At 40.9% G+C, this 23,621-nt stretch overlaps 1 protein-coding gene across 1 annotated transcript in view; it reads right to left on the bottom strand.

Moving 5' to 3' along the window:
- The window catches only part of PAX3 (paired box 3), a gene marked incomplete at its 5' end in the record, with an annotated part of 75,635 nt that overhangs the window by 51,198 nt on the left and 816 nt on the right, over positions 1–23,621 (bottom strand). The gene's annotated exons all lie outside the window — the stretch shown is intronic.

Here is a 23,621-nt window from a genome sequence, read left to right as displayed (position 1 = left end):
CATTTTCCATATTTCAGATGATTAATTTCACTCTTCCTCAAATGCTCACAGGCAGTTCTGTACATTAGGCTGGATTGCAGTGAGCTGGGAATTAAAGACATGCTGTCCCATTTGAATTCCTCTTTTAGAAACCACAGCACATCTGACTTCTCTGCAACACCAGCCCCAGCAGAGCACCAGAAGTAAAGCTACATCACACTACATTTAGAAATAGTTACTTATACGATACCTCCACTCTTGTAATGCAAACATTTTCCACATGTGCACAGGCAGCATGCTTAAGAGGAGGGCTGCAGGGACAGCAAGTCGAGCAGCAGATTGACACGACACAAGCTCAGGGCTTGGGATGGCAAAGCCATTCGTGAGGGCTTGATCCAAGGCCGAGGGACTGTCTGCTTGGCTAGCTCACAGCACTGCACCATGCACCAAAACAGCCTCCTCCATGCCACAGCCTTACAGAAAAACAGGGTGCAGGTCAATCTAGGTGCTATCAGGCTTGTTAGCTTCACAAGCAGAAGACGAACCTCAGACACAGACATCAGGGCTGCAAAGCTAGCACAGCCCTAACATCACCACTGCAGAGACTCTACGTTTTGACCAACACCAGGTCAAAACTAATGCAAGTCAACCACAGCTACCCATGCACTAATTGCCATAATTATATTATTGAAATAATCACCAAACCTGTAGACTATCGTCTTGTGACTAGGAGTACAATGGTATTCACAGTTTCTATAGATGATCTTTGATACAAATTGCTCTTATTTGTTAAAACACAGTCTAGAAATACAGAAAAATGTCACAGTTATAATTCCTAACTATGTTATATAAATAACATTTGCAAAGCTAGATCTGGAGTCACAGGTCTCCAATAAGGATAGCTAGACATCTCACTGGGAACATGGCAAGTATCAAGCTAATAAAACAAATAAATGTTTTAGATGTTTTCTATCTTTCAAATTTAAGTAACATTGCTTTACCTTTAGACATTTAAAAAAACTCAACCAAATGATAAAACAGTAAAACAGGAAAAAATGGATTTCCCTATTCATTCCTCATTTTGTCTGATGTTATTCCAGCTTCTAGCATACATAAATACATAAAACATATTTAGAGTTACAGTAATAACTGTTCTAAAATAGCCTAATTGATAGGCAAACCAGAAAAAACATTAGTCAAGCCATCTTACCTACTCATTACCATAAAAATAGTTAAATAACTTTATTTTGTGAACCAGAGGAACTCTTTATTATTGTGATTATCATTATTGAATTATCAAGAACCACCATAAAATTTAAAACGTAAGCAAATGGATTTCTTAGTGGTTTATATTACATAAGTTCTTTACTGATATAAAGCAAAACACCACCATTCATAGATACAAACCACTTTCTACCTAATGGGGGCATGAACATAACCATCGCTACTCCCCCATAAATAGTTGGCTGTCCATCCAGTACTGTCCAGGGCATGTGCGCTCTTGGGCAGTATTTTCCTGGAAGTGTTGTGACAAATAATACAGGACCATATTGTGATAACTGGATTTAACTATTCTCTACTTTCTGTCATCTTCTCAGTATTATTTGTGGTTTATCACCTAAATAGCTTAACTATCAGGCTTCAAACTCTAATTATCCGGCTTTTTCTATTATCTGCAACTTCAGTAGTAAATGCTATACCAAGTAATTTGATACCAACAGTGGGTTTGTTTAGTTATTATTGTTACTAAATAAAACAAAGAAATAAAATGCATATAATGAGAAAAGGAATCAAAATACTTCAGTGCTTAATAATCACCATAATCTTTAGGAGATTCAAAGTACTCAACTACTACTTGGAAGAACAGCACTCCCCTACCATCTAGGTACTATATGCAGAAGTAGAGAGTCCCAGACCTGATACAACCTGCTATTTGCAACCAAGAGTGATCTCATGGCCATTTCAGTAAGTAATTGAAACCCAGATGTTAAACTTGTATTGACACATTCCTAATACCATATTCAGCTTAACGCAGAGTCCCCAATACAAATCATACTGCTGTTCAGCCAACTTGAAGTTCGCTGGGACAGCACATCCACAAGAGCACCCTTCATGTGGTTTATGTAGAGCCTAATACAGGTGGGAATGTCCTTATTGATCTCCTGGCCAAACCCTCCCTGCTGCTGGGATATCTTATCAAAATCTTTTGGTCTTCTTTAGAGCCTAGGAAGTTTCTGAGTTAAGTTGAACAGACAAATCAGCATCTGAGTTAAAAAAAAAAATAAAAGAATCTTAAAAGAACATTGCAGCTGGAAAATAAATCGGACCTTAGAAAACATAAACCCCTCAAAGTTCAGTACTGAATTTCTACAAAATTTTCTAACAAAACCAAAATCTATGGGAAAGCACCTAGATAAACTTCTACTGCACCATCAGCACTCAAGCTCCTCTGCAGCAGGACAGTTGCTCTCCCAAGGCCTTCAGCTCTAATACAACAGAGTCCTGGGAAATGCAAAAAGGCTTTAGATGTATTTTCCAAAGTTTTTGGTGTTGAATTTTTATTTTATGAAGTTCAACCCTCCTATTTCATTTCCAGCCACTCCAAAGTTGTCAAGAAGAGAATTTATGTGTGTTAAAGGAAAAAAAAAAAAAAAAAATCCTCTTTTTGCCCCTACAAGTTTCATGGTACATCTGCTTAACCTTAAGTCCAAATTAACAAAAGGGTTTGATGGTTTTTAGTCTGGAAATGTTCCATGACAAACTTATCAAAAAACAAACACTTCAGACAGTTACGGAATAAGGGCTTCTAGTTTTCACACATACAATACAGCCATCTTCAAGGACAGTTAGAAGCCATATAAGAGAATGAAAATGTGACCATATGTTAATTCTTTAATCTTAAAAGACCATTGCTGTGACCCCAAAGCACACGCTATGACGTAATCTACCCTATCCGCTCAGCCCAGAGGGCCCAATTCTACTCCCGTTAAGGCAGCGAGAAGCTTGTATTGACTCCAATAGAAGCAGGCTGCTCCACAGGCAGCTCCCAGCCGAGGATGGCAGCATTTAGTTGGTCTTAAACAAACCACCAATTCTGAACCACAGAAAAAAGTTCATGATCAAACAAAACATCACCATCACTTTGAGAGCTAGTGAGGCGACAGGAGGGACTCACCTGAAACACTGGTCTGCACTTAGTACCACAGAGACCCCTAAAGCACAGGCATTTTAGATGAACCTTATTTTTATTTCCCCCTTAGTCCCCAGTAGATCTCAAAACCTTGAAGCCACTTTTCTGATCCACCATAAAGAGCAAGCAGTAACTTGCTGTGCAAGGTAACAGGATTTGAAGAAAAAATAAATGGGATCCAAAGAAAATTTCCAAAGAGCTATCCTGCTGATGGTCTCAATAGAAAACATTTGTTATGAAGTAATAAGAATTTACATAATTTTGGAGAACAGCTTTTTTCAAAGTAATTCTCTTTTTCACCTGCTTAGGACTTGACCATGTATGGCTTTAGTTAAGTTTTGTTGATGGCGGCTCATGTTTAACCAACTGTTTTTAATTTACAAATTAAACTTGTCAGAAGTAGAAATCCTTCCCTTGGAACCCTTCCAATATGTCAAGAATTAATTCTAATGAAAACGGCATTGCCTAAATGCAGGATGGCCAGTTACTTACTTTATTTACACAAAGTCCTTCTCAGTTTCTTTGATAAAAGCAGCTAAATCTTTTTCCTCTTTCATGTTTTGTCAGCACTTGATTCCTTTTGTCCCCTGGCTATTTGCCTAGCTGTGGACAATAAGGCAGGAAGAATAGAAGCAGATTGTTGGAATGGCCCTCAATAAACCTAATTATGACATGTTGACTGCACTCACCATGACATATTCAGGAGATCCAGGCTTATTCAATTACCCTTGCCAGGTTTCTCTTTCAGACCTAAAGTTATCCTTTGACTGTTTGTATTTCTGAACAGTATTCATGTTCATTGTGAAAGAAAATCCCCTGGACTTTGAGGGGTTTCTAAGTTGATGCTGTTATTGTAGCTAATTTTTATTAACTGAATGATAACATGATAAAGAAATAGACTTTTGTTATGTAATAAGAACAAATCAGTGTGTGCTTAAAGTTACACCTTTCTTTCCTTCCCTCCCTCCCCTCCCCCTGCAGAAGACTGACAGTACCCATAACTTGAGTTAATAAACAAAACTGTTTTCTCAGTCTGTATTTAAATTTCAACGACACCGAATATAACCTCACTGAAAACTTTTGGCAGCCCCAGAAATCTTCCTAAAGTAAAAATTACACCATCCTCTTTCGCGCAAGCTTCTTCATCCTCGACATCCAAGAGCAGCTGAGGTGCACAGCAGTGCCAGCACCAAAGACCATCTTTCCATCCATCCCTTTATGTCAACAGCTATCTCTGTATCTCTTTGAAACAACATAGACAAAATTTTAACTACAAGTCAGACTATGCGTTGCAGGAGCAGTTTACTCCATGGAAAAACTATTCAGGAACTGCGCCAACAGTTTCTGCAAGGCCACTTCAGAGAAGCTGTGTGTCAAGTGGACAAAAGAATGAGAAAATGAAGGAATGCTAAATGGAGAGAGAGAAAAAAGCAGCCCTGATCAAACTCAGCTTATACGTCAAGCGGCTCCCAAAGAATTAATATTCATGTCTTTATTTCAAAACACTGCTCAGTTATAATTAACTGTTTTGCTGCTATGTTGTCTGCTCTTTTCCTGAGCAGCTCCTGTGATTTTAAATGAACAGAAAGTCTGCAAAACAAACTGGGAAAAGAAAAAAAGTTTTAAAGATATTGCACGGATCACTTCTTTTTAAGCTAAGCAACAGATCAGATTTACTCATTACTGACACTGCATGGGTGAGGAAAGGTATTTTGGCCTATTAAAAATGAGTACTTCTACTGTTTGCTGTAACAGCCTCCACTTTCACTTTTCAGGACTGCCCCAGCCAGTAAAGTCAGAGCTAATATCCTAAGTCTTTCCCACCAGCTTTGGTGCCTGCTATCACTGTATGATCCTCTGCACAGAAACACTGCAACCAACAACCACCACAAAAATTGCTTCCTTACTTCATCCTACAACAGGCTGCCAGCTTCCCACATCCCACAGACTAACTGCTATGTGTAAACCAGAGTCTGGGGAAAAAGAAAAAAAAAATGAAAATACTGTTTCTGACATTTCTTCACACTCAGCCCTCTAAAGGACACTTTTTGGAGTGAGAAATTCTGGTCCCCAGAGAAGTTTGGTATCTCGGCATTTGTTTTCCTTCTGGTTAAGAACAGAAATCTGAACATGTCTCAATAGCAGGGAAAAAATCTTCTTAAATACATTCACTTTGTCTCAAGAGCAAAAAAACCCAAAAAACCAAAACCAAACATCCAGCCTTTAATCTTCGTATTCTAATGGCAAGAGTTTAAAAATTAGAAACAATTTTTTTAAACATTAAACATATTTAGTTTTGTAAAACATTAAAATGTTTACTTTAGAACAAAATGTTGCTGTAATTGCCATGATCTGATGGGAGTTTCATGCTCAATGTACTCGTATCTTCCCAGCAGAAAACAGTTCAGAGATCTTCTGATCAGCACAACCTCCAAATAGGATTTAGAAAGACAACAGCACAAAGTATTTTAAAGGACATCAATAGTGCTTAAATGGAGTGATGTCCAAATGCCTTGGATATAGCGTAGTTTACTAAATTATCAGTCACGTGGAACATATTCATAGGATTGGGTTTTGTTTGAAACTTGAAGTCTGGGGTGGGTTCTTTCTTGTTTGGGGTTTGTTGGGTTTTGGGGTTGATTTTGTTGTTGTGTTTTGTTTTTTGGTTTGGATTTTGGGGGGGGGTTGGTTCTGGTTTTGTTTTTTTTTAAATTGGAGACTTTAATGAGTGTTGACAGTGAGCCCTCTGAGCAGCAAAAGAAACTTAATATGCATAAAATCCTCTGTCTGCATCCTCTTACTAATAAAAGCAGGTACAGCTTTGCTTAAATTGTTTAATACGCATCTATTGTAACAAGTACATGATTTTCTTCTGGCTGCACAAGCAGTGTGCCTGGTCAGACTCAGCTCTGCCCCAGTATTGCCTCAGCAACTCCATAGTTCACATGTAACTGCTGTGTATATCTTTAATGCTTGTGCGTGCAGAATACGACACACACCCAACAAGTGGAAGTTACAGAGCATCATCCTTACGATCTGTAAGACTTCCTAACAATACATTTAGGGGACTAATAGTAGATAAACACATATATCGGACTGAAGTGTGCTCTACCACCATATTACAGAAGATGTATTAAAAGTGAACAGAAATCTTTCAGATTTACCCCAAAACATGGCCTTATTCATTCCATAACTTGTTTTATATAATTAAAGAGCCTCTATAAGCATCAGCTATACCCCCAAAGGAAAATTAAAAAAGTAACTACGCCTTACAACACAAATAATGCTATACCTGGCAGTACATCCTACAAGCACTTGCTCAGGAAAAAGTCCTCAGTTGTTCAAACTGTACAGAATTATCCATGAAGTCAGGGTCAGATCTCTGTCACACTGCTGGAAATCAAAGGACTTTGACAGAGGCACCTCTCTGATCTGATGCCAGCAGGCATCAAATTTGATGCCAGGACCAGAATCCGGTCTTAAAACATATACTGTATTAGGGCACTAATTTCTGCAAGTGTTTTTGGAACATCTATGTGGAAGTACAAATTTGTAATGTCTCAGTCCATTATTTCATGTTTCACCAGAGTAATTAGATCACGTCAGTATCTCAAATTATGCTGGTATCCCCTTTGCAGCCTATCAAAACATACAAAAGGAGATTAGAAGTTGTTCTCTTACTAAAATTTGAATCAGTGATACACAGCAACTACAGAAACATTCAGGAAAAAGGAGATGATGATGACTGAACTTAAGTGGATAGAATCTGATGCTGAGCTCTTTACAGCATTTTCTTCTCCATGCAATCAAGGGCAGAGACAGATAAATGCCCAAATACATCCTGGATATTTGCCTGTGGCATATATTCCATGAGTGATGAACACCTGATGAAAAGTGGTAGCAAAATAAGAATCCCTTCTGGTCCTCAACTTTCCTCTATCTCAATCTCTGTCAAGTTGACAGTGGTTTAAATTACAAGAAGAAATAGGATAAAAATAATATCCCTGAATTTATCTAATACTTTCCACTAGGGACATCAAAGGACATTTTATTTATTTATATCTGTAAAAATAAATAAGTACTTTGGAGATGAGAATACAGAGACATGATCATGGTCAAAAATGTTATATTCAAATTGCAAGAGTCTAAAAATGCTCCAGGCAAGTGGGAACCAAATTCTCTCATTTCCCAAGCACATTTTAAACTCTGCAAAAGTGACGCAAAACAAGGACTATTACCCAATTCCCACTAATGGTCTAAGGCTATCAGGCCACAATAGAACCAGAATCCAAAACGCTCTTCTTCACTTTTGAAGAAGTAAATTCCCACTGACAACAGTCTACCGAATTCAAGCCTGTTGTCTCATTTTCAGCTCTAACTCCTGTTTATTCTTTCACTATTTTCCCCAAAAATGAAAGATACAAATAATTGTAACTGACTGTTCACAAACTTGATTTTCAGAGAGTTAAATGGCATCACACCATGCCAAAAGAAAACACATGAATGGGTTGTGGTATTGTGTGTTTGAAAGTTATTATAAAACAGCATCCATTCAGATGACCGTTTTCCACAGCTGCATGTACCTTTACTCTGTGCTCCCTGATGCTCCCCTTCACTTTGCTAAATGAAACTCTCTCAGCAGAGAAGTTGAACTCATCTGAAAGCCCCAGTGCAGTGGTCGCCCATGTTTTTTTCCACTTAGGGAAGCATTCTTCAATAGGTGTGCAAACACTCACACAGCAAATTCCAGCCAATCAACACTAAACCAGTTTTCTCAGTTACCTTCCACTGATGGCTTCAAAGCAGTCCATAGCCTCTGTCTATATAAACCATGTAATGCACTCCTAGCAGATACCGACACAACTGCTTCTGTTGTGGGCAAATCATTTATTTTCAACCTAACCCTCACAGAAACCCCATTTCTTTCAGACAGCCTGACTGAAGCCAAGGATGCCTGAGTACATATGACAGGCTCGAGCCAAAAGACAGAGCATGCAAAATCTTCCACGTCATCCCAAAGTCTAGCTTTCCATTCTTAAAGCCATCAAGTCAAACACAATATGAAACAGAGTGACTGAAATATGTTATTGCCAGCATGTTCGTGATTACTGGTTCTTCTTCCCTGCCGAATGCTAACTGAATGAGGGTTGTCATGAAAAATGACTCAAATTGTAGGTCTGGCACAGCTAGACAATCAGGATAGAAACACGGAGCAAGCACACAAACAACCACCACTGATATCCTTTTGCAGGACTGAAGTCCAAGTACAGGCTAGCACCAAACATGCTTTGAGAACAGCTCACCCAAGCCTTCTCTGATGCTCAGATACTTCACGAGAAACGTGGCCCAGCACTTCCCTTCCACAGCTTTGCTTGGTGACTGGCTTCATGATGGCACAAGCTGTGGGATGGCACATGCTGACGCTCACGTACCACCCCTGGATGTGGGCTGGCAGAGGACTTGCTCTCTTGCCTGTACAAGCATTTCTTGAGTATTAGAGCCAAAATGCTGCAATATTTCTTCACTCCGAAAGGTGACTGTCTTTCGCTATCCCACTTCCCAGAAAGTCAATAGCCCTGTGTGCATCAGCAGGAGGGTTGGCATAGTTTAGGCTTGCTTTGCAGTGTTGGAAAAGAAAATCTGCTTTCTCCATTAGACACCCTCTGGTTTCTCTGTTGTGCCCCTACTTTTAAAACAGGCTGATGTGACACAGACTGACTAAGTAGCAGTACTCTTTTTTTTTGCATGCCTCCAGAGCACAGCCTTACAGGTAAAGGCCAAACCTGCTGCTTAAATCCAATTTTGACCTAGATAAATGACTCCAGACTGCTGTATTTAACATCCTGTAAAGAAACTCGTAGGTTTTAAAAAAAAAAAAAAAAAAAAAAAAAAAAAGGGCATTTAAAATTCACAAAATGAAATGACGATGTAAGAATTGAAGATTGAAGGGCTTTGTCTGGATGTTATTTAGAGTTTCTATTTCCTATCACGCAAGCATCCCTATTACAAACCCTGGCACTGTGTATTACATACTGACAGACATGATGTTCAGTGGCTGCTTTAATGCACAGCAGTTGTATCCTTGGACTACTTATATTAAAACTCATCAGGGCTATTTTCTCAACTAAAAGGCAATTTATAGTGTATGAATAATGAGTATTTTGGAGGCAGAGAACTAGATCTTCCTTAGGAACACAATTAGAAAACAGCTTCCCCTTTCATTTGGCATGGAACCTTCCCAGCAAGGCATAAGTGGAATTTCCGAGACCTCTTCATGAATAAGCAATAAACGACTCATGAGATGGGATAAGTTAGTACCTTCCAAAAAGGCACATCAGCTGGAGACAAGAGATAGTTCAGGCTGGGCACCTCAGTTTGCACATGGTCTATTGCCTCCTCTGCTACAGGAGGAGAGAGACAATTCCCAGGATAAACAGCTCTCCCCATCTTACCTCAAGAAAAACCTGTCAGGAAAGAAAGAGCCTCGCAAGTTTTCACTTTGGCCTTTGAAGTTCTTCCTTGGCTGACTGATGCTCGCCCATACATAACTAGAAGAAAAGACTTCCATTGTGCTGCTCTTCACACCAAGCATATTATTCTCCAGACAAAAGGTTTCAAGTCTCACTTTTAAGCACACCTCTCTTTAGGGTGTACTGTTTCTAAGCCATAAAATCTTTTTTGTTCATTAAGAAAAAAAAATAGGCAGCTTTTCCCCCCCAGGCAATCCACTCTTCTTGGTAGGGTTTTCTTTATTACTTTTCACAAACGGATACCACAGATGCACGGCAGTTAGCAACAGAACAGCCAGTTCCCATCCTCAGAAATACAGTATTTTTCCGCAACATAGTCCCCAGTGGCTTATCCAGCACAGCTTTAAACATGAAATACAATCATTGTAGGAACTCCCTGGTTTTAGACAAGACCTGGTGAATAATCACGCTCCCTGAAAACACCTCCAACATCTGGCAACTTGCTGCTATTTGCAGGGTCTGTGTGCTGGGTCAGGGCAGGGATGCAGGAGCAGGGCAGGGGGTTAAGCAATGAACATGCTCAGCACCTGCTTGCTCTCTGCCTGATTCTAATCAGTATTCTCCTCTCATGCCCAGGAATGCTAGAATTCCCCAGTTTCCTAAATGAAAAAGAAACAAAAAACTTTTTCCCCCTCAAGGAAAGGATGGAGGGAAACCTTCTTAGTTTAGGGTCTGACCAAATTTTGTTAAAGAAAATGCAAGTCTTGCCATTAAACTCAGCAGGCTTTTTTGAGGTTTATGAGAACTCTCACATGCTTGACACTATTAGAGGAATTAGTGGTGCTAAAAAACAAATAAAAATTAAAAACACAAACCAAACCCCACAACTTCATGGTTTAAAAATCTGACTGTGACAATGCCATTTTCCTCAGATCTCTAGAAATAAGTAAAAACTATTTATATCAGCAACTCTGAAAATCAAGTCTTGCCTTACTGCAAATTGTACTGTACTTGCACATCCAAAAACTTTTCTTAAGACCTGTTGACAAGTTCAAGCCAGTCTATCAACTGGAAATGGCTCCTCAGTTTTTTGGCTCATAGCTTTATGTCGAGTCACTAGACTACTTCTCTCTCTCAGGAAAAATGTTTATTAAAAAAATAAACACAGATTAAAAAAAGTTTTAAAACAAACCAAAACAGTTCATCTCTAATCAGTCTGTGTAACACAAAATCCCACCACTGAGAAATGCATCCTGTTGCATAAAGATTTTGAAAGCTACAGTTTTAAACTATAAATACTAACAATATACACCAAAAGAATATTTAAAGCATGGGGTTTGTCTCCTTTTTTTTTTTATACTCTGTCATAATTCTATTAAAAAGTACAATAGTAAAGAGAAAAAAACCCAATTTAAAAGAAATAAAATGGTTTTAGCAGCTATCCAGAAGTTACGGTATGTTCTTAGTGAATGCAACAGCAACACCCAGTTCTATAGAACAGCGCAAGACCTGCGTGCCCAGTCACAACCACATAAATTTCAAGCATCAAATATTTGCTTAGAACCAAATATTATTTGCATATATTATTGAATAGATTTTCCACACTACATATTTAAGAAAATTGCAGGCTATTCATCGGAAACCCAGCTAAACCAGCATGAAGTATGTATCATTAGATGTTGTACTCCAGTAAACACATTGCAGCTCAGAGCCTCAGTGTGTATTGCAGCAACACCTCTGAATTCATGAGCTTAATCGCAGACCATACTAATTATTGTTGATCTGCTTTTTTACTCTAAACAACAGTAATAAAAGCATTGGAAATAAAAATGCTGAATCTTGATCTACTTCTTCAAAACACACCCACCTGCAGCTCTGAGCCAGAGGTTGCAGCACTACTGTGTTCAGTTAAGAAGTGCTCTACACCACAGGCCACTGGACCCTCTACAAAGAACCTAGTGTTCCCCAGCTCTGCAACCCCAAAGGCTGGAAGTCCAACTGCTCCCCCCAAGGACAGGCTGCCGTTCTTTCTAGCCACAAAGCATTCCTCCTGAAACACCATTTCATCTGGATTTGTGGTTTCAACCAATGAAACCTATATAGCACTTCTGATTCCTGGATCCCAAACACTTGGAAATACCACTGAGGGAAGAAAATATGATTTTTAAATTATTAAAAAAAAAAAAAACCACCACAAAAATACAAAGAGAAGTATTAGCCCACCAGGCGCAGCCTATATTCCAGCCCCTTCTCCACTGCACACACTGACAGGATGCACACCAGCAGGAGACAAGAAAGGGAGAATGTAGAAAGCAAGATACAACAGCTTCTTTTGGCTCTGGGGGATCATGGCCCAGAGGCAGAGACCAGTAACTGGGGAGGGGGAGTGAGCAGTCCCATCTCAGCTGGCTCAAGGCACAGGCAACACTCAGAAACACTGAGAAACAGGCACTGGGAAATAGAGCAGATTACACCAACTCAAACCAGTTCTTTTCCAAAACAAACCCAACTCTTCTAACACTAATTCTGCTATGACTACCTTTTTCTTGTTTGTATTTAGGGGTATCACTTACGAACACATTAGTCACCAAGATCACTGTTTGCTGCTCAAAAAGGGTATTAAAAAAAGCTCCCTCACCCCACTCCAAAGATGCAGAACTACACTCATTGCAGCCCCATCAAAAGACTATTAAAGCCTATGGAAAGATGCCTTCAGTGGCCCATTTCCCACAGCTGTGGGAACTTCAGCAGCAAACCAGCACCAGCTGTGCAAGTGGGAGGGAAGTCATTTACCCCAAATCGCTGGGACTTGTGGCATCTACTCAAAGAGCTGAACATCATCAAGTGCAAAACACCACTTACAAAGCACAACTGTGACCACCATATCTTCACCTAGAGAACACAACAGTCCTGTGGAAGTCTTAAACTTCACATTAAAAATAATAAATAAAATAAAGAGCATTTACAAGCCTCCCAGAAGAGAAAGGCAGAGCAAAGAGCTCCCCAGGTTGGAAACAGGGTCACACCAGCTCCTAGCTGGGCTGGGAACTACCCCTTAACTTAAAGGTTCTGGACGCAGCCCTGGCTCCTGAGGACTCTCCTCACTGCTTGGAACTCACACTCAGAGAAGTGTGATGGGTCTTTTAACAAAAGGTTCCTGCCCTGCAAAACTGTTCCAAGGTACCCAAGGGCATGCCACCCCTCAAAATCCCTGAGGCTAAAATGGGAACAGTAACACAGCAATAAAACAAAGAGCATCCAAAAGACTTCCACCTTTGCCATTCTGGGAAACCTGTTATTCTGTATGCTCACCCCATACTAGACAGTGGCCAAAAAATAAGCACCAGGTGGCCTATTTCTTTAATAGACTGACTTTTCTGCATGATAACACCCAAGATCGAAAACAGACAAGTCGCTGCTCTGCTCTTTGATCACCTGGAGGATCTTCTCCCCTTCATTCCCCCTATCATTTTTTATTTAGAACTTCCATTATCAGGATTCGCATACTAGATGTATTTAGGATTCTTTTAATACTCACTCTCATACTCAGACTAAGAGAAATATTTGTCATCAATCATCCATCTTTTCAACTGCCAACACAGAAGTGTAGTAACTTCCTTTGAATCTTAGCTTGTTTTAAGTTCCTCCATGGCCAAGTAACCTCTAAGAGCTTGGAGAGAAGTCCTCTTTATGCCTGTCATAGCATAGAGTTTGACAGCCATTTGAATTAGAGCTCCCTGTTTCTTTCCCAAATCTCATTTGCTGTGTTGATTAGGATCGAAGGTTGAGGGGAGGAATGCAGTTGAAGAGGACCGAGCACGCCCCCCCTTGCCATATGCTTCAGCCAGGGAGGAGCCAGAAATCAGACAGAGCAAGCAGCGCTCTGCCTCCCATCCTGCCGGGAATGATGGAGCAGATCGGTTACAGAGCTTCTTGCAGCAAAGCGCCAGTGACTTCGCCTTTTTTTGCTAAACCGTGTATTAGAAAGGTTTTAAGTGCGGTTCTCTAAAACAGCTCTTTTTAATTTGCTCTGCTTGTAACATTTTATTTTAATCATGCTTACTTGCCATGTCAGATCTCTTATTTACCAACGAAAATAGATGTTTAGCGCTATGAAGTCTTGCTAAGTCAGAGAAAGCAAATGAGTTCACACAAAACTGAAACGTAATTAAACTTTCATAGTGGGACCAAACTCAACCCTAAGGAACCTGCACAGCCCTGCTGAGAGCAGGGGATTGTTCAGATGTAAATGATGGTGCAATTTGTCTCGAGAACATTTTAAACATAGATGGAGAAGGAAATAATAAAGAAATAAACAAAATGTCTGCTGCGTGCAGCCATTTTGCATTTTTACCAGGGGAACTGAGCATCCTGAGAGCCTGCAATACTTTCCGCTGCTTGAGTCCGCACAGGGCACCAGCTCAGCACAGGTTGAACCCATTCACCTGTCCCAGCACACAGAACACGCAGCTCATGACAGTCTCGGAGCAGTTCCGAAGAGGTGGACAAGCAGTTAGTTTTAAGGGCTTCTCAAAGGTAGCACTGCATTTGTTAGAAAACAAACTGTGGGTGCTAAAGCATCGGGCGTTTGTGTGGTTTTCTGTTTGTGTGGTTTTCTGTTTGTGTGGTTTTCTGTCTAGCTGCCAAATACTTGAACATTTTTCTTGATCCTGTTGATTGAAAAGGGAGCAGGTCCAATCAATTGTGCAAAGCCAGGGATGAACCCACAGGGCTTTTTCCTAACTGCAACGTCTATTGTACAGTTTTCTAAATAGATTCCAAAATGTTTTTTTCTATTATTTTCCAGTTCCACAGATGGCAGCAAAGAACAGATTTAAGCTATATGCCATACAAGTACAGCTACCATAGGCAGCAAGAGAAGTCAGAGCATACAATGTCTTTCTCTGCACTATGTGTATTTAAACAGGTACAGAAAAAAGTGTAGATCTCCCTCTGTCCAGAATACTGCGCCATAAAATTTTGATGATTACTCACTTAAAACATTGCTCCTTCTGTAAACAGTCCTTACTCAGGTAAATTTTCTGGCTTTGGACTGTTAGAAGTGGGGAGATAAATTTGTGGGGTGGTAGTTATGTGAAACTATCCCTGCTTACATGGAAATACCAATGATCTAATTCAGTGTTTGCTCATACACCACTGTCAGCCCACGAGCTGCAGTGGAGTTAATGTTGATTTATAACTTGGTAAATGGAATTCCTGAGGCTTGGGGGATTTTTCTGTGGGGTTTGTTTTTTGTTTGGGGTTTTTGGGGGGTTTTTGGGTTTGGATTTTTCTTCCCCAAAATCCATACTTTGCAGGATTTCATTCTGAAAATGGGAAAGCAGTGTTTCGCTTTCCATTTGCACATTTCTTTAGCTAATCGTTTGCCTCTTCTCTTTCTCCTGTCAAAATGCCTCCTTTCTGAAAGCAACTTCTTTGGCTGCTCAAGAAACCAGTGGAAACCTGACTTCTGGATAATTCTGTGCAGGTTTCTTCTCGACACTCAGCCTGACAGGAGGGGCTGGGTAGGTGTCCGAGTGTTCACTGGGAGAATGACGCCCCCAGCTCACACTCCAACCCCTCAGCATTTCACACCAGATCAAATAACCAGCCCTTGGGTCAAAACTAAAAGGAAGTCCTGCACTTCCACATCACCTTCTGCAAAAAAAGGATTTTCTGTGGCAGCATTCCCTGCTACTCCACTAGCCTGGTTTTTATCAAACCTGTCTGTATTCATCTCCACCTTTCTCTGAGCCAGTTAAAGACATAGAGATGGAAAGCAGTTTTAAGTCCAATTTGCTTACACTGAACGGTGCTACTGCCTCACGGAGGGGGGTATGTGGATTATACATTGGTTACATTTTAACAAAGAAGAGAGTAGTTTTGCCAGAAGAACTATAGTTGTTGCTCTTCTGGGCTGGTATATGGAATAGATCCCGATTATACTGGCATAAACAGTCCTACTCATTTAAATAAGGTGAATAAGTTTTGACGGGGGCTGAATAAGCCGTCTGCTTGCAGAAATGTCAGCAGCAGTTTATACCTCATACTATTTAAACCACTGTGATCTATGTGACATTTTATCTGATAAAGAAATTACTACATAGTCAATTTTGGATCAGACATCCAACATCAGGCATTGCATAAATACAAAAATCCTTAAGACAGGTCCTTTTATGGGCATGTGCATGATATAAACATTGGTCACGTCTGGCAGAAAGTCTACATCCAGGCAAATATCCATTAGAAAAGAAAAAAGAAAAGAAAAAGGAAGAAAGGTAGAATGTGTAACACTGTTCTCACTGCAGCTCTCCAGCAAATGAACAAGTTCGTGGACTTCAGGAAATTTGCACCTAAAATGCTTTCAAAGAATTCTAGCTATTACTCTGGGGCAAAATGTCTCCTGAAGTAGCTGAGTACTTGTAAAGTATGAACAGAACTGATGCTTTATTCAGAGATAACCAGACAAAATGAAAACAGAATGGAATGAAAGAAAAGGGAATGAGAAAACGCTGATTTTAAAAGTTCTGGTTTATCCCTTTACTCTGCTGTTTGTCACTACAGCAGAAGAGGCTCACCCACATAAAAATCAGTGTGACGCCAGAGGAGGCTCTCCAGCTTTACCCGGCTTCTTACTGCTGTTTGTGAAGCTGAATTTCTGTGTCCAGATATGCCAGTGATCTGGATCTAATGCTCACACACCCTACAATTCAGATGAAACTTCATATCATAATTACAAGCCAACATAACACATCCAGATTGAACAGCCTTTTCTGATGAGGATGTGGTGGGATATATTTTACTATCTCTGAAATAAGTATAGCTTTCTGTAATGCAACAGGAACTGATTATTCTCAAGGACTCTTGCTCACTTTTCAGCACAGCCTGGCCAACCTGATTTTCCCCCTTTTTTGTGTGGAGGAGCACTACAACTGCCCTTGCTGATGCAAGCAAAGTCCATAAAATCAAAACTGAAGAAAATGCACACAGAAATGCTGGAAGCTCGTTTGTGTTCCCTCTATACTGAAAGCCAAATCTGGATGACTAGCTCACTTCCCAAACTCCCTTTCTTTTATTGGCAGCCCTGGACTATTTATCTGTGTGATTTGGTATATAAAGACAACTTTTCTTTTTCTGCTTGAGGTTACACTCATCACAAAGATTACATGCAACAAAATTACTTTTACTAAAATTCATTTAAATACCACATATTTTACCTGTGGTAATAGTAAAATTTCCACGCATTGTATACTGAAAATAAAGTGATTCAAACAAAACCAAATCCAATAATGCTAAAGAAAAATCCTCCACAAAACTGTAAGAATGTACAGTGCATACATCGAACAGACCATGCAAAATAAGGATTCCTTTCAAATTTCACATCTCATTAAAGACAATTTGGCCATTAATCCATATGGGTTTAGGAGCAAAGAAGGATTTTCCAAGACAGATAAACTGAAATGATCCTCCTTTGATCTCCGAGGTTAAGAATCAGTGACAATGGAAGATGAACAACAAGGGGCAGAACTACTGGCCTTTTTATGTGCCACAATGGCATCAGCAAACAACTACTTAGTCAATATTTGGCCAGGAACACTGAAAACTTCCTTTTCAAATTTTAATTCGTAGTTGTAAAACAACTGTAGGGCAACCAGCAAGATAAGACATTAAACTGACTGCTTAATTGCCTTTTACTGTCTTAGTAGTTATATATGCACATTTGTAATAGTTCGCGAATCTTTATTTACTGGAATGAATAAATGACCTGTCAACAATTACATCAAACTCCACTAACTAAATAATCTCAGCACATGACACACTTTAACTCTAATGTGTCCTCAGTGAGTTTTAATTTCATTACGCTTCACTTTTTTTTCTAGGCAGAGTGATTTAAACTGAATTACTTTAACAGCATGGGGCGGGAGTACTCCAGGGCAAGTAAAGTAAAACGCTGTGCTCACACTGCACTAAACAAGGTCTTGCGGTGAATTATGTTACTGTACATCATTTTTATTAGCCGGAGCTCAGCGTTTGGGGAACACTTGGAAGTATCCTACATTTTTATTTCTATATTTTGTTCTTTCTCTAGCCGCATGTGTTTGTTACATAGGATTTAAAGTGACATTTACATGGAGAAAATCACATTGACTGGCTTGCTCTGATTTATTGCTTTGCGTTTCACTCAATTTCTTCTTAAATTAACCAGAGAGCACTTTGTAGTTCTGCTTCATTTCCCAATGCAGTTTTATTACACAGCTCTGGGGACTTGTGATGATTTATCACTATCAACTTTATTGGTTTCCCTCTTCTAAACCCTGTTCCAACTCTTATCAATAAGTAAACCCAATACCAAACTGAAACTTCCCCAAGTAAGTGTTAGATAAAAGCATTGTCTTTGACTGATACAAAAGAAAATTAGTATTTGAAATCAGACCCAGAAAATAAACTGATTTAAGCATTTCATCAGCATCAACTTTTACTTTCATCATTAATTGCTAATTAGATTTTTATCTAATTAAAAGCTCTGTCTCTCTCTCTCTGCTGATTTGATCACTACCTCTGTGTAAACACAGATGAAGAGATCCTTGCCCTCGCTAATAGTTTTGCCAGAGAGTTTCACTCGGGATTGGAGTCACACTCTTGTTTAGCGGGTACTTTCTATTAACCTAATAGAAGAAATTTGGGCCCCATTCCTGCCTGCCCCAACCCACGTCAGTAACTTTACACACATGAATAGGCTCTTTGAGTGGGACTCCTCCACTGTTACCCGCATATGAGAGCATTTGCAGAACTGGACGTCTGATACCCGATCCAGTAAACCCATCTTACATCCTAAACCTGAGGATTTCCCCCTCGAGCTGCAGTTGCTCAGCCCATTATAGAGCTGGTTTCAAGAAGAGCCTGATCTCTACCATGGTAAATTCCTACTGACGTCAAGGATTTTGCAATCGTAGGAGAATCCAGAAAACCAAAGATAAAAATCACGTTTCTGAAGCAAGTCCTAGCCACACCAAGGTCGACTGCCCGTGTTTCTTACCTCAGCCCTTCAATTATAACTCTGTATAAGTCTATTAGATTATAAGGATTTTCAGAGCAACCAAATAAGATGTAAACTGGTACAAATTCAAGTTATTCTACTGATGCATGTGAAGCAATCCTGACACTTGCTAAAATAACATTTGCCCTTGTTCTAGGTATATGCAAATAACAAAACTGGAAAGGATGCCCACAGCAGTTCTGTTTGAATAAGTGCCAACTCTTTTCAAGCTGAAGAAAGTGCCCCTAAGATGGCAAAGCATACAAATCCATGAATGAAATCATCATTTCAAGAAAGGGATATGATGTATCTATATATTATTTCAAAGAGACCCTACTAGAGTGAGTAACACCCTTTCTTCCCACAGCTGGAAGTATTACTAGTACTTATGTAAAGCGATGAACATGCAGTTAGTCTGACAATTAGCACTCTCCTCAAAGTCAAGCAGTTCGCCTTCAAGACAGGAGGGCACGGGCTGCTCCCGGCATCTCTGGAGCAGAACTCCACTCTGAAGTCACCCAAAACACAAACATTTAGCAATGTTCTGAAAGCACTCAGCGTGCTGGGACGTTGTGCTCTCGCTTGATGGTGAGGTCAGTCCTGATCACTGAGGTCATCAGTCATTGTGATTAGCTCAGAATAATGATTTGGAAGCAGGAGCCTGGCCCAGAGCCCCACAGAGATGATGTATAAGGCAGAAGAAAATGTATTATTTGGCTTGTGGGGTATCACCTACATCAATTTGCGCTCATGCAGCACCTGGCTTTTCTACCCAGGACAGGACTCTCACACACTACTGGGATATGAGGAAAGAAAGGGGAAAAAGACAGACAGAAAACACTGCTATCACTATCTGGCTTGAGCCAAATCCTGGAGTCAGCAGAGAGTTTTTCTTAATGAAGCACTATTTTCTTGTCAGTTCCTGAGGACCTCAGAAACATTCTGTTCAAGTTACATGAGCTGATTTCTTAGACCTGCTACTGGTGAAATTCCAGTCTCAAGAAGATAACTGCCCGCAGCCACAGTCAGCACATTTCATTCAATAAGTGAATCTTTACCAGGAACATTGAGCAGGAGAACACATTGTATAAGACACAAGAGTATTTCACACAGCAAATAAGTGCTCTTTACCACCGTGTCCTGGGATGAGATGCTGGAGCAAAATCACAACAAGCCCTGCATCAGAAAATCACAAGCAAAATCTAACTCAGCATCTGCTTCGCCCCATGCTCTGGCCACTAACCCAACAGTCTACAGTGCAGAAATGAATGGGATGACTCAAAGCAGTATCTGGTGCCTGCATGTTAATCCTGTCCCTTAATAAACTGGCTATATTAGTTTTACAACCTAAAAATAACTGGCTGCATGATACTGACCAACCCTAATCAAAACATCTGCAATCCCATCTAGCCTGAGCTACCCTTTAGATCATGTGCCACCACTTCAAAGCCTGTGCATCAAGTCAGTAATTGTAACATTGCATCTAAATATTTAAGCTAGGGGCTGGTAGTCGCGTGTCCCATTTACAGTCAGCATCTGTCCTCTAATTCCATTACAGTACAAAGCAAAAATGTTTCCCAAAACTTGCAAACAGGAAAAGCATCACACAGCTAGAGAAGCAGCAGCAGCTTGAACTTTCTAGCTGCTGAGCAGGGCTTTTGTGCTAAGGTCCCTTTCCCCCACCCTTCAAACTCCACATACACACACTAAAATAGGGGTGGTGCCGAAACTGTATTAATGTGAGCCTCAGGCACACAGAAAAAAAGAAAAGAGGAAGGGGAGGGAGAGGGGGGGAAGGGTTTGGTCCAAGATGAAAGTAAGAAGGAAATAAAGGAGGCAATTTAGTCTGCTGTAGCCTGAATTGCTCTCAGTACAGCCAAGGGTAGAGGCTTGGGATGAGTAGGGCCCTTTTTGGACGGGTGCGCATGACTGGGGGAGGATCCGCCAGGACAGGGCCCGGGGGCCAATTCCGCTGGCCGGGAACAGAGGCCCCCTTTGAGGCCGGGCAGGGGGGTCCCGGCCCCAGCCCCAGCCCGCACCGCCTGCTCGCAGCAGGCCCGAGGACCAGCTCTACGCCCCATCGTTTGAGCGCTGAAAGCCGCCAGTTTCTGCCAGAAAACAACAGCTATCTTATGAAGGGGGAGTTATCAGATTAGTCAGCAAACCATGCCGCGCATAGCTCCCGCTAAAGGTACAAGCGACTCCCTCTTCTGTAGCAGTTATGCTAAAAATATGCCCTGATGTGCCATATAAAGGCACAAAAGTTTCTCTCTCATGTTCTTTATTTGTGGCTTATGCCTTTAAGATAAATTTATCATGCATGCAGAAATACAGATATGCTATTATAGAATTATCAGCTTCCTGATACAAACTGCGACAACAAAGGTTTTCACTAAATACATATCCAAAATCACGACAGAGGGTGACACTGGCAGAAGTGTTGAAATACAGCAAAGTGGGCTGCACGTGTGGCATTGGTAAGCACCAGCCAGGGAATCATATTTAAATGTCCATGGACAGAAGCTGAAATAGAATCACAGCAGGACATATGAAAGTTTATCTATGCTTATGTGTGAAAGTTTATCTATGCATATGTTATGGGAGAAATCCCAAGCCAAATAGCATACTGTTTCTATCGCATGTTTATCAAAAATACCATGTTTCTTTTCTCTCTAATCCCCACTCTGCTGTAAGTACTCCCCAGATCTTGAATTAGGTACCATTAAAACGACAATTGTTATCCTTGCCCTTGGAAAAAAAAAAAAGCCTGTTCCCAAGCCACCCAAATGTCTATGGTGAGGAGGGGATTTCAGGACATGTCAGCAAGTGTCCAGCACTGGATGTGTGCTCCCGAGCAGGAGGGCAAGTCTCCACTCTGGACTCAGCCCCAGGACTTGCTTTCTGACCTATCCCACAGCCTTCCCTTGTGTCTCCTTGTACACATGCTCCTGCTGCTGGGACACCTCGAGCCCCTGAGGCCAGCACTATAAAAAACATACTGCAAAAGACTCAGCACTTTTTTCACTGCATAACATGGAGTGCTCCTGTGCAGAGCACTCAGCAGTGAGCTACCATGCAAGGGTTTTGCTGAGCACCACTGGGATAACCTTCAGACATACGGAAAGCAACCCAAGCCTCAGAGAGGGCATCGAGACAGCCTGTTGGCAGGACCCTTTGCCACACCAGGCTGGTGGGTGCTGGCAAATACAATCCTGCAGCATCAAAATCCTCAGGAAAGCTGCCAGTTATTTCAGTAAGACAGCAGGATCTGACCTGATGATTTTTATAGATGGAATGAAATCAAAGCTCCTCTGCTGGCAGCGGGAGTCAAAGCAGAAACTTTTTTGTTGGCCAGATACAGAAATTTTATGGTTATCTTTTTTTTTTCTGTTTGTGATGAGTTCACTGGTGTGCTGTCCCTGTAGTACCACACTACATGTAAGGCATGTGTATGGTAACAAAGCCTTTCTCGGGCAGCAGCTCTCTCGCACTGCAGCATCCTGGCCACTCTAGTAACAAGATTAAGCAACAGCTTGCTAGTGAGGGAGGGGGAGCGGGTGCTGCTGCGGGGAAGAACACACTCTCCCTCCAACTGCCAAACCTTCCCAGCCCTGTCACAGAACAGACAGGATTATCAAACTGCCGTTTGTACAGAATTGCCCAGCCATGTTCACCCAGCAAAAACCTGCGTGTGCAAAGGCAGGACAGGGCTGCACTACTCCATTTAGTCAACGGCAATTTTGCCACCAACTAAACTCAAAAGAAGCAAAGTAGGACACTTCCGTCCACAGAGAGTGAAGGAGAGGGTATGTTGGAGGACAGAACACAGCCTCCAACCATGCTGGGGATCATGAGCGAGCCCCTGCTTGCAGCAAGGCACTGCGAGCCCCAGTGCTTTTCCTGCAAGTCTCAGGGCTCCCCCAGGCTGGAAGGCAACAGCCATGTGCCCAGACACTGATTTATGGTAGATCAGGAGCCATGCTTTAAAGAGCAGAGTCAAAGAACAGGAAGACTGTTTCAAAGAGAAGTAGAGGTGTAGGTTATACTTTATATAATACTTTTTCTTTCACTGTCTCTATTAATTACTCTTTGTTCCATAAAGCAGGGATATTATCAAGGCTTCCTATCTTCTGTTTCTAATCTCTGTTGAGAAATTCAGGAAAGCAGAACTAGTTATTTTAACAGCTAGGGCACAGAGTTTAGCTCCTTTTCCCTTGGTGCCTGTCCATCTCAGAACAATTCCTCTGTAGAAGGAAACACTGGAGGCAACTCTGGACCCTTATAGGGGTCCCCCCTATATGGGCAGCTAGACTGGGCAATCAGACTGTGCTTTTTGGCCTTAAAAATCTCTTACTTCCTTAGCATCTTCTGCCTGCTTATATTACAAACTTGTTTGTATTACAAAGCTGCCGAAAGCTTTAGTAACAGAGTCGAAATCTAAGTTTTAGGGAGTGCAGGTTTGCTCTTACACAACAAGGCTGTACCCTACTGTTAAAGGACAGGTTTCAGCTGTCCTTGAATGGCACTCAGCATCTCTAGATATCTAGAAATTCTAGAAACTTTTTCTAGGTAAAAATAGCTACTTTTTCCACAGTGGAGAGTCCATAAAACTGCGTGGAGCATCAGCTATTAGGGGCTCATTGAATAATTCATCCCTCATTGCAAGCCCATAATGTCTTTTCTCAGCCTTTTGTGGGGCTGTTTTCTCTTCTTTTCTCCTTGAATTATAAAAAGGTTGCCTTCTTTTGTTCACATCAAGCTGCTGCTAGCTGAAGCTTTGTCTGTGTAAAGCCAAAGTGTGAGTTTCAATGGACTCCCCCCTCTTTGTTTTCCAAGTTCATCTCCAAGTGTAGATTGTGTATAGAAGGCCTTCTTTGTAAAAGCTGGAAAAGTTGTACAAATGTTTGACCAGCTCATTTGGTACTTTTGTCTCGCCTTCTCCAGT

Source organism: Nestor notabilis, unplaced genomic scaffold, assembly GCF_000696875.1.
Source record: "Nestor notabilis isolate BGI_N333 unplaced genomic scaffold, ASM69687v1 scaffold24426, whole genome shotgun sequence".
Lineage (NCBI taxonomy): Eukaryota > Metazoa > Chordata > Aves > Psittaciformes > Psittacidae > Nestor > Nestor notabilis.
The sequence above is the reverse complement of the archived record's forward strand: the minus strand, read 5'-3'. Positions and strand labels throughout refer to the sequence as shown.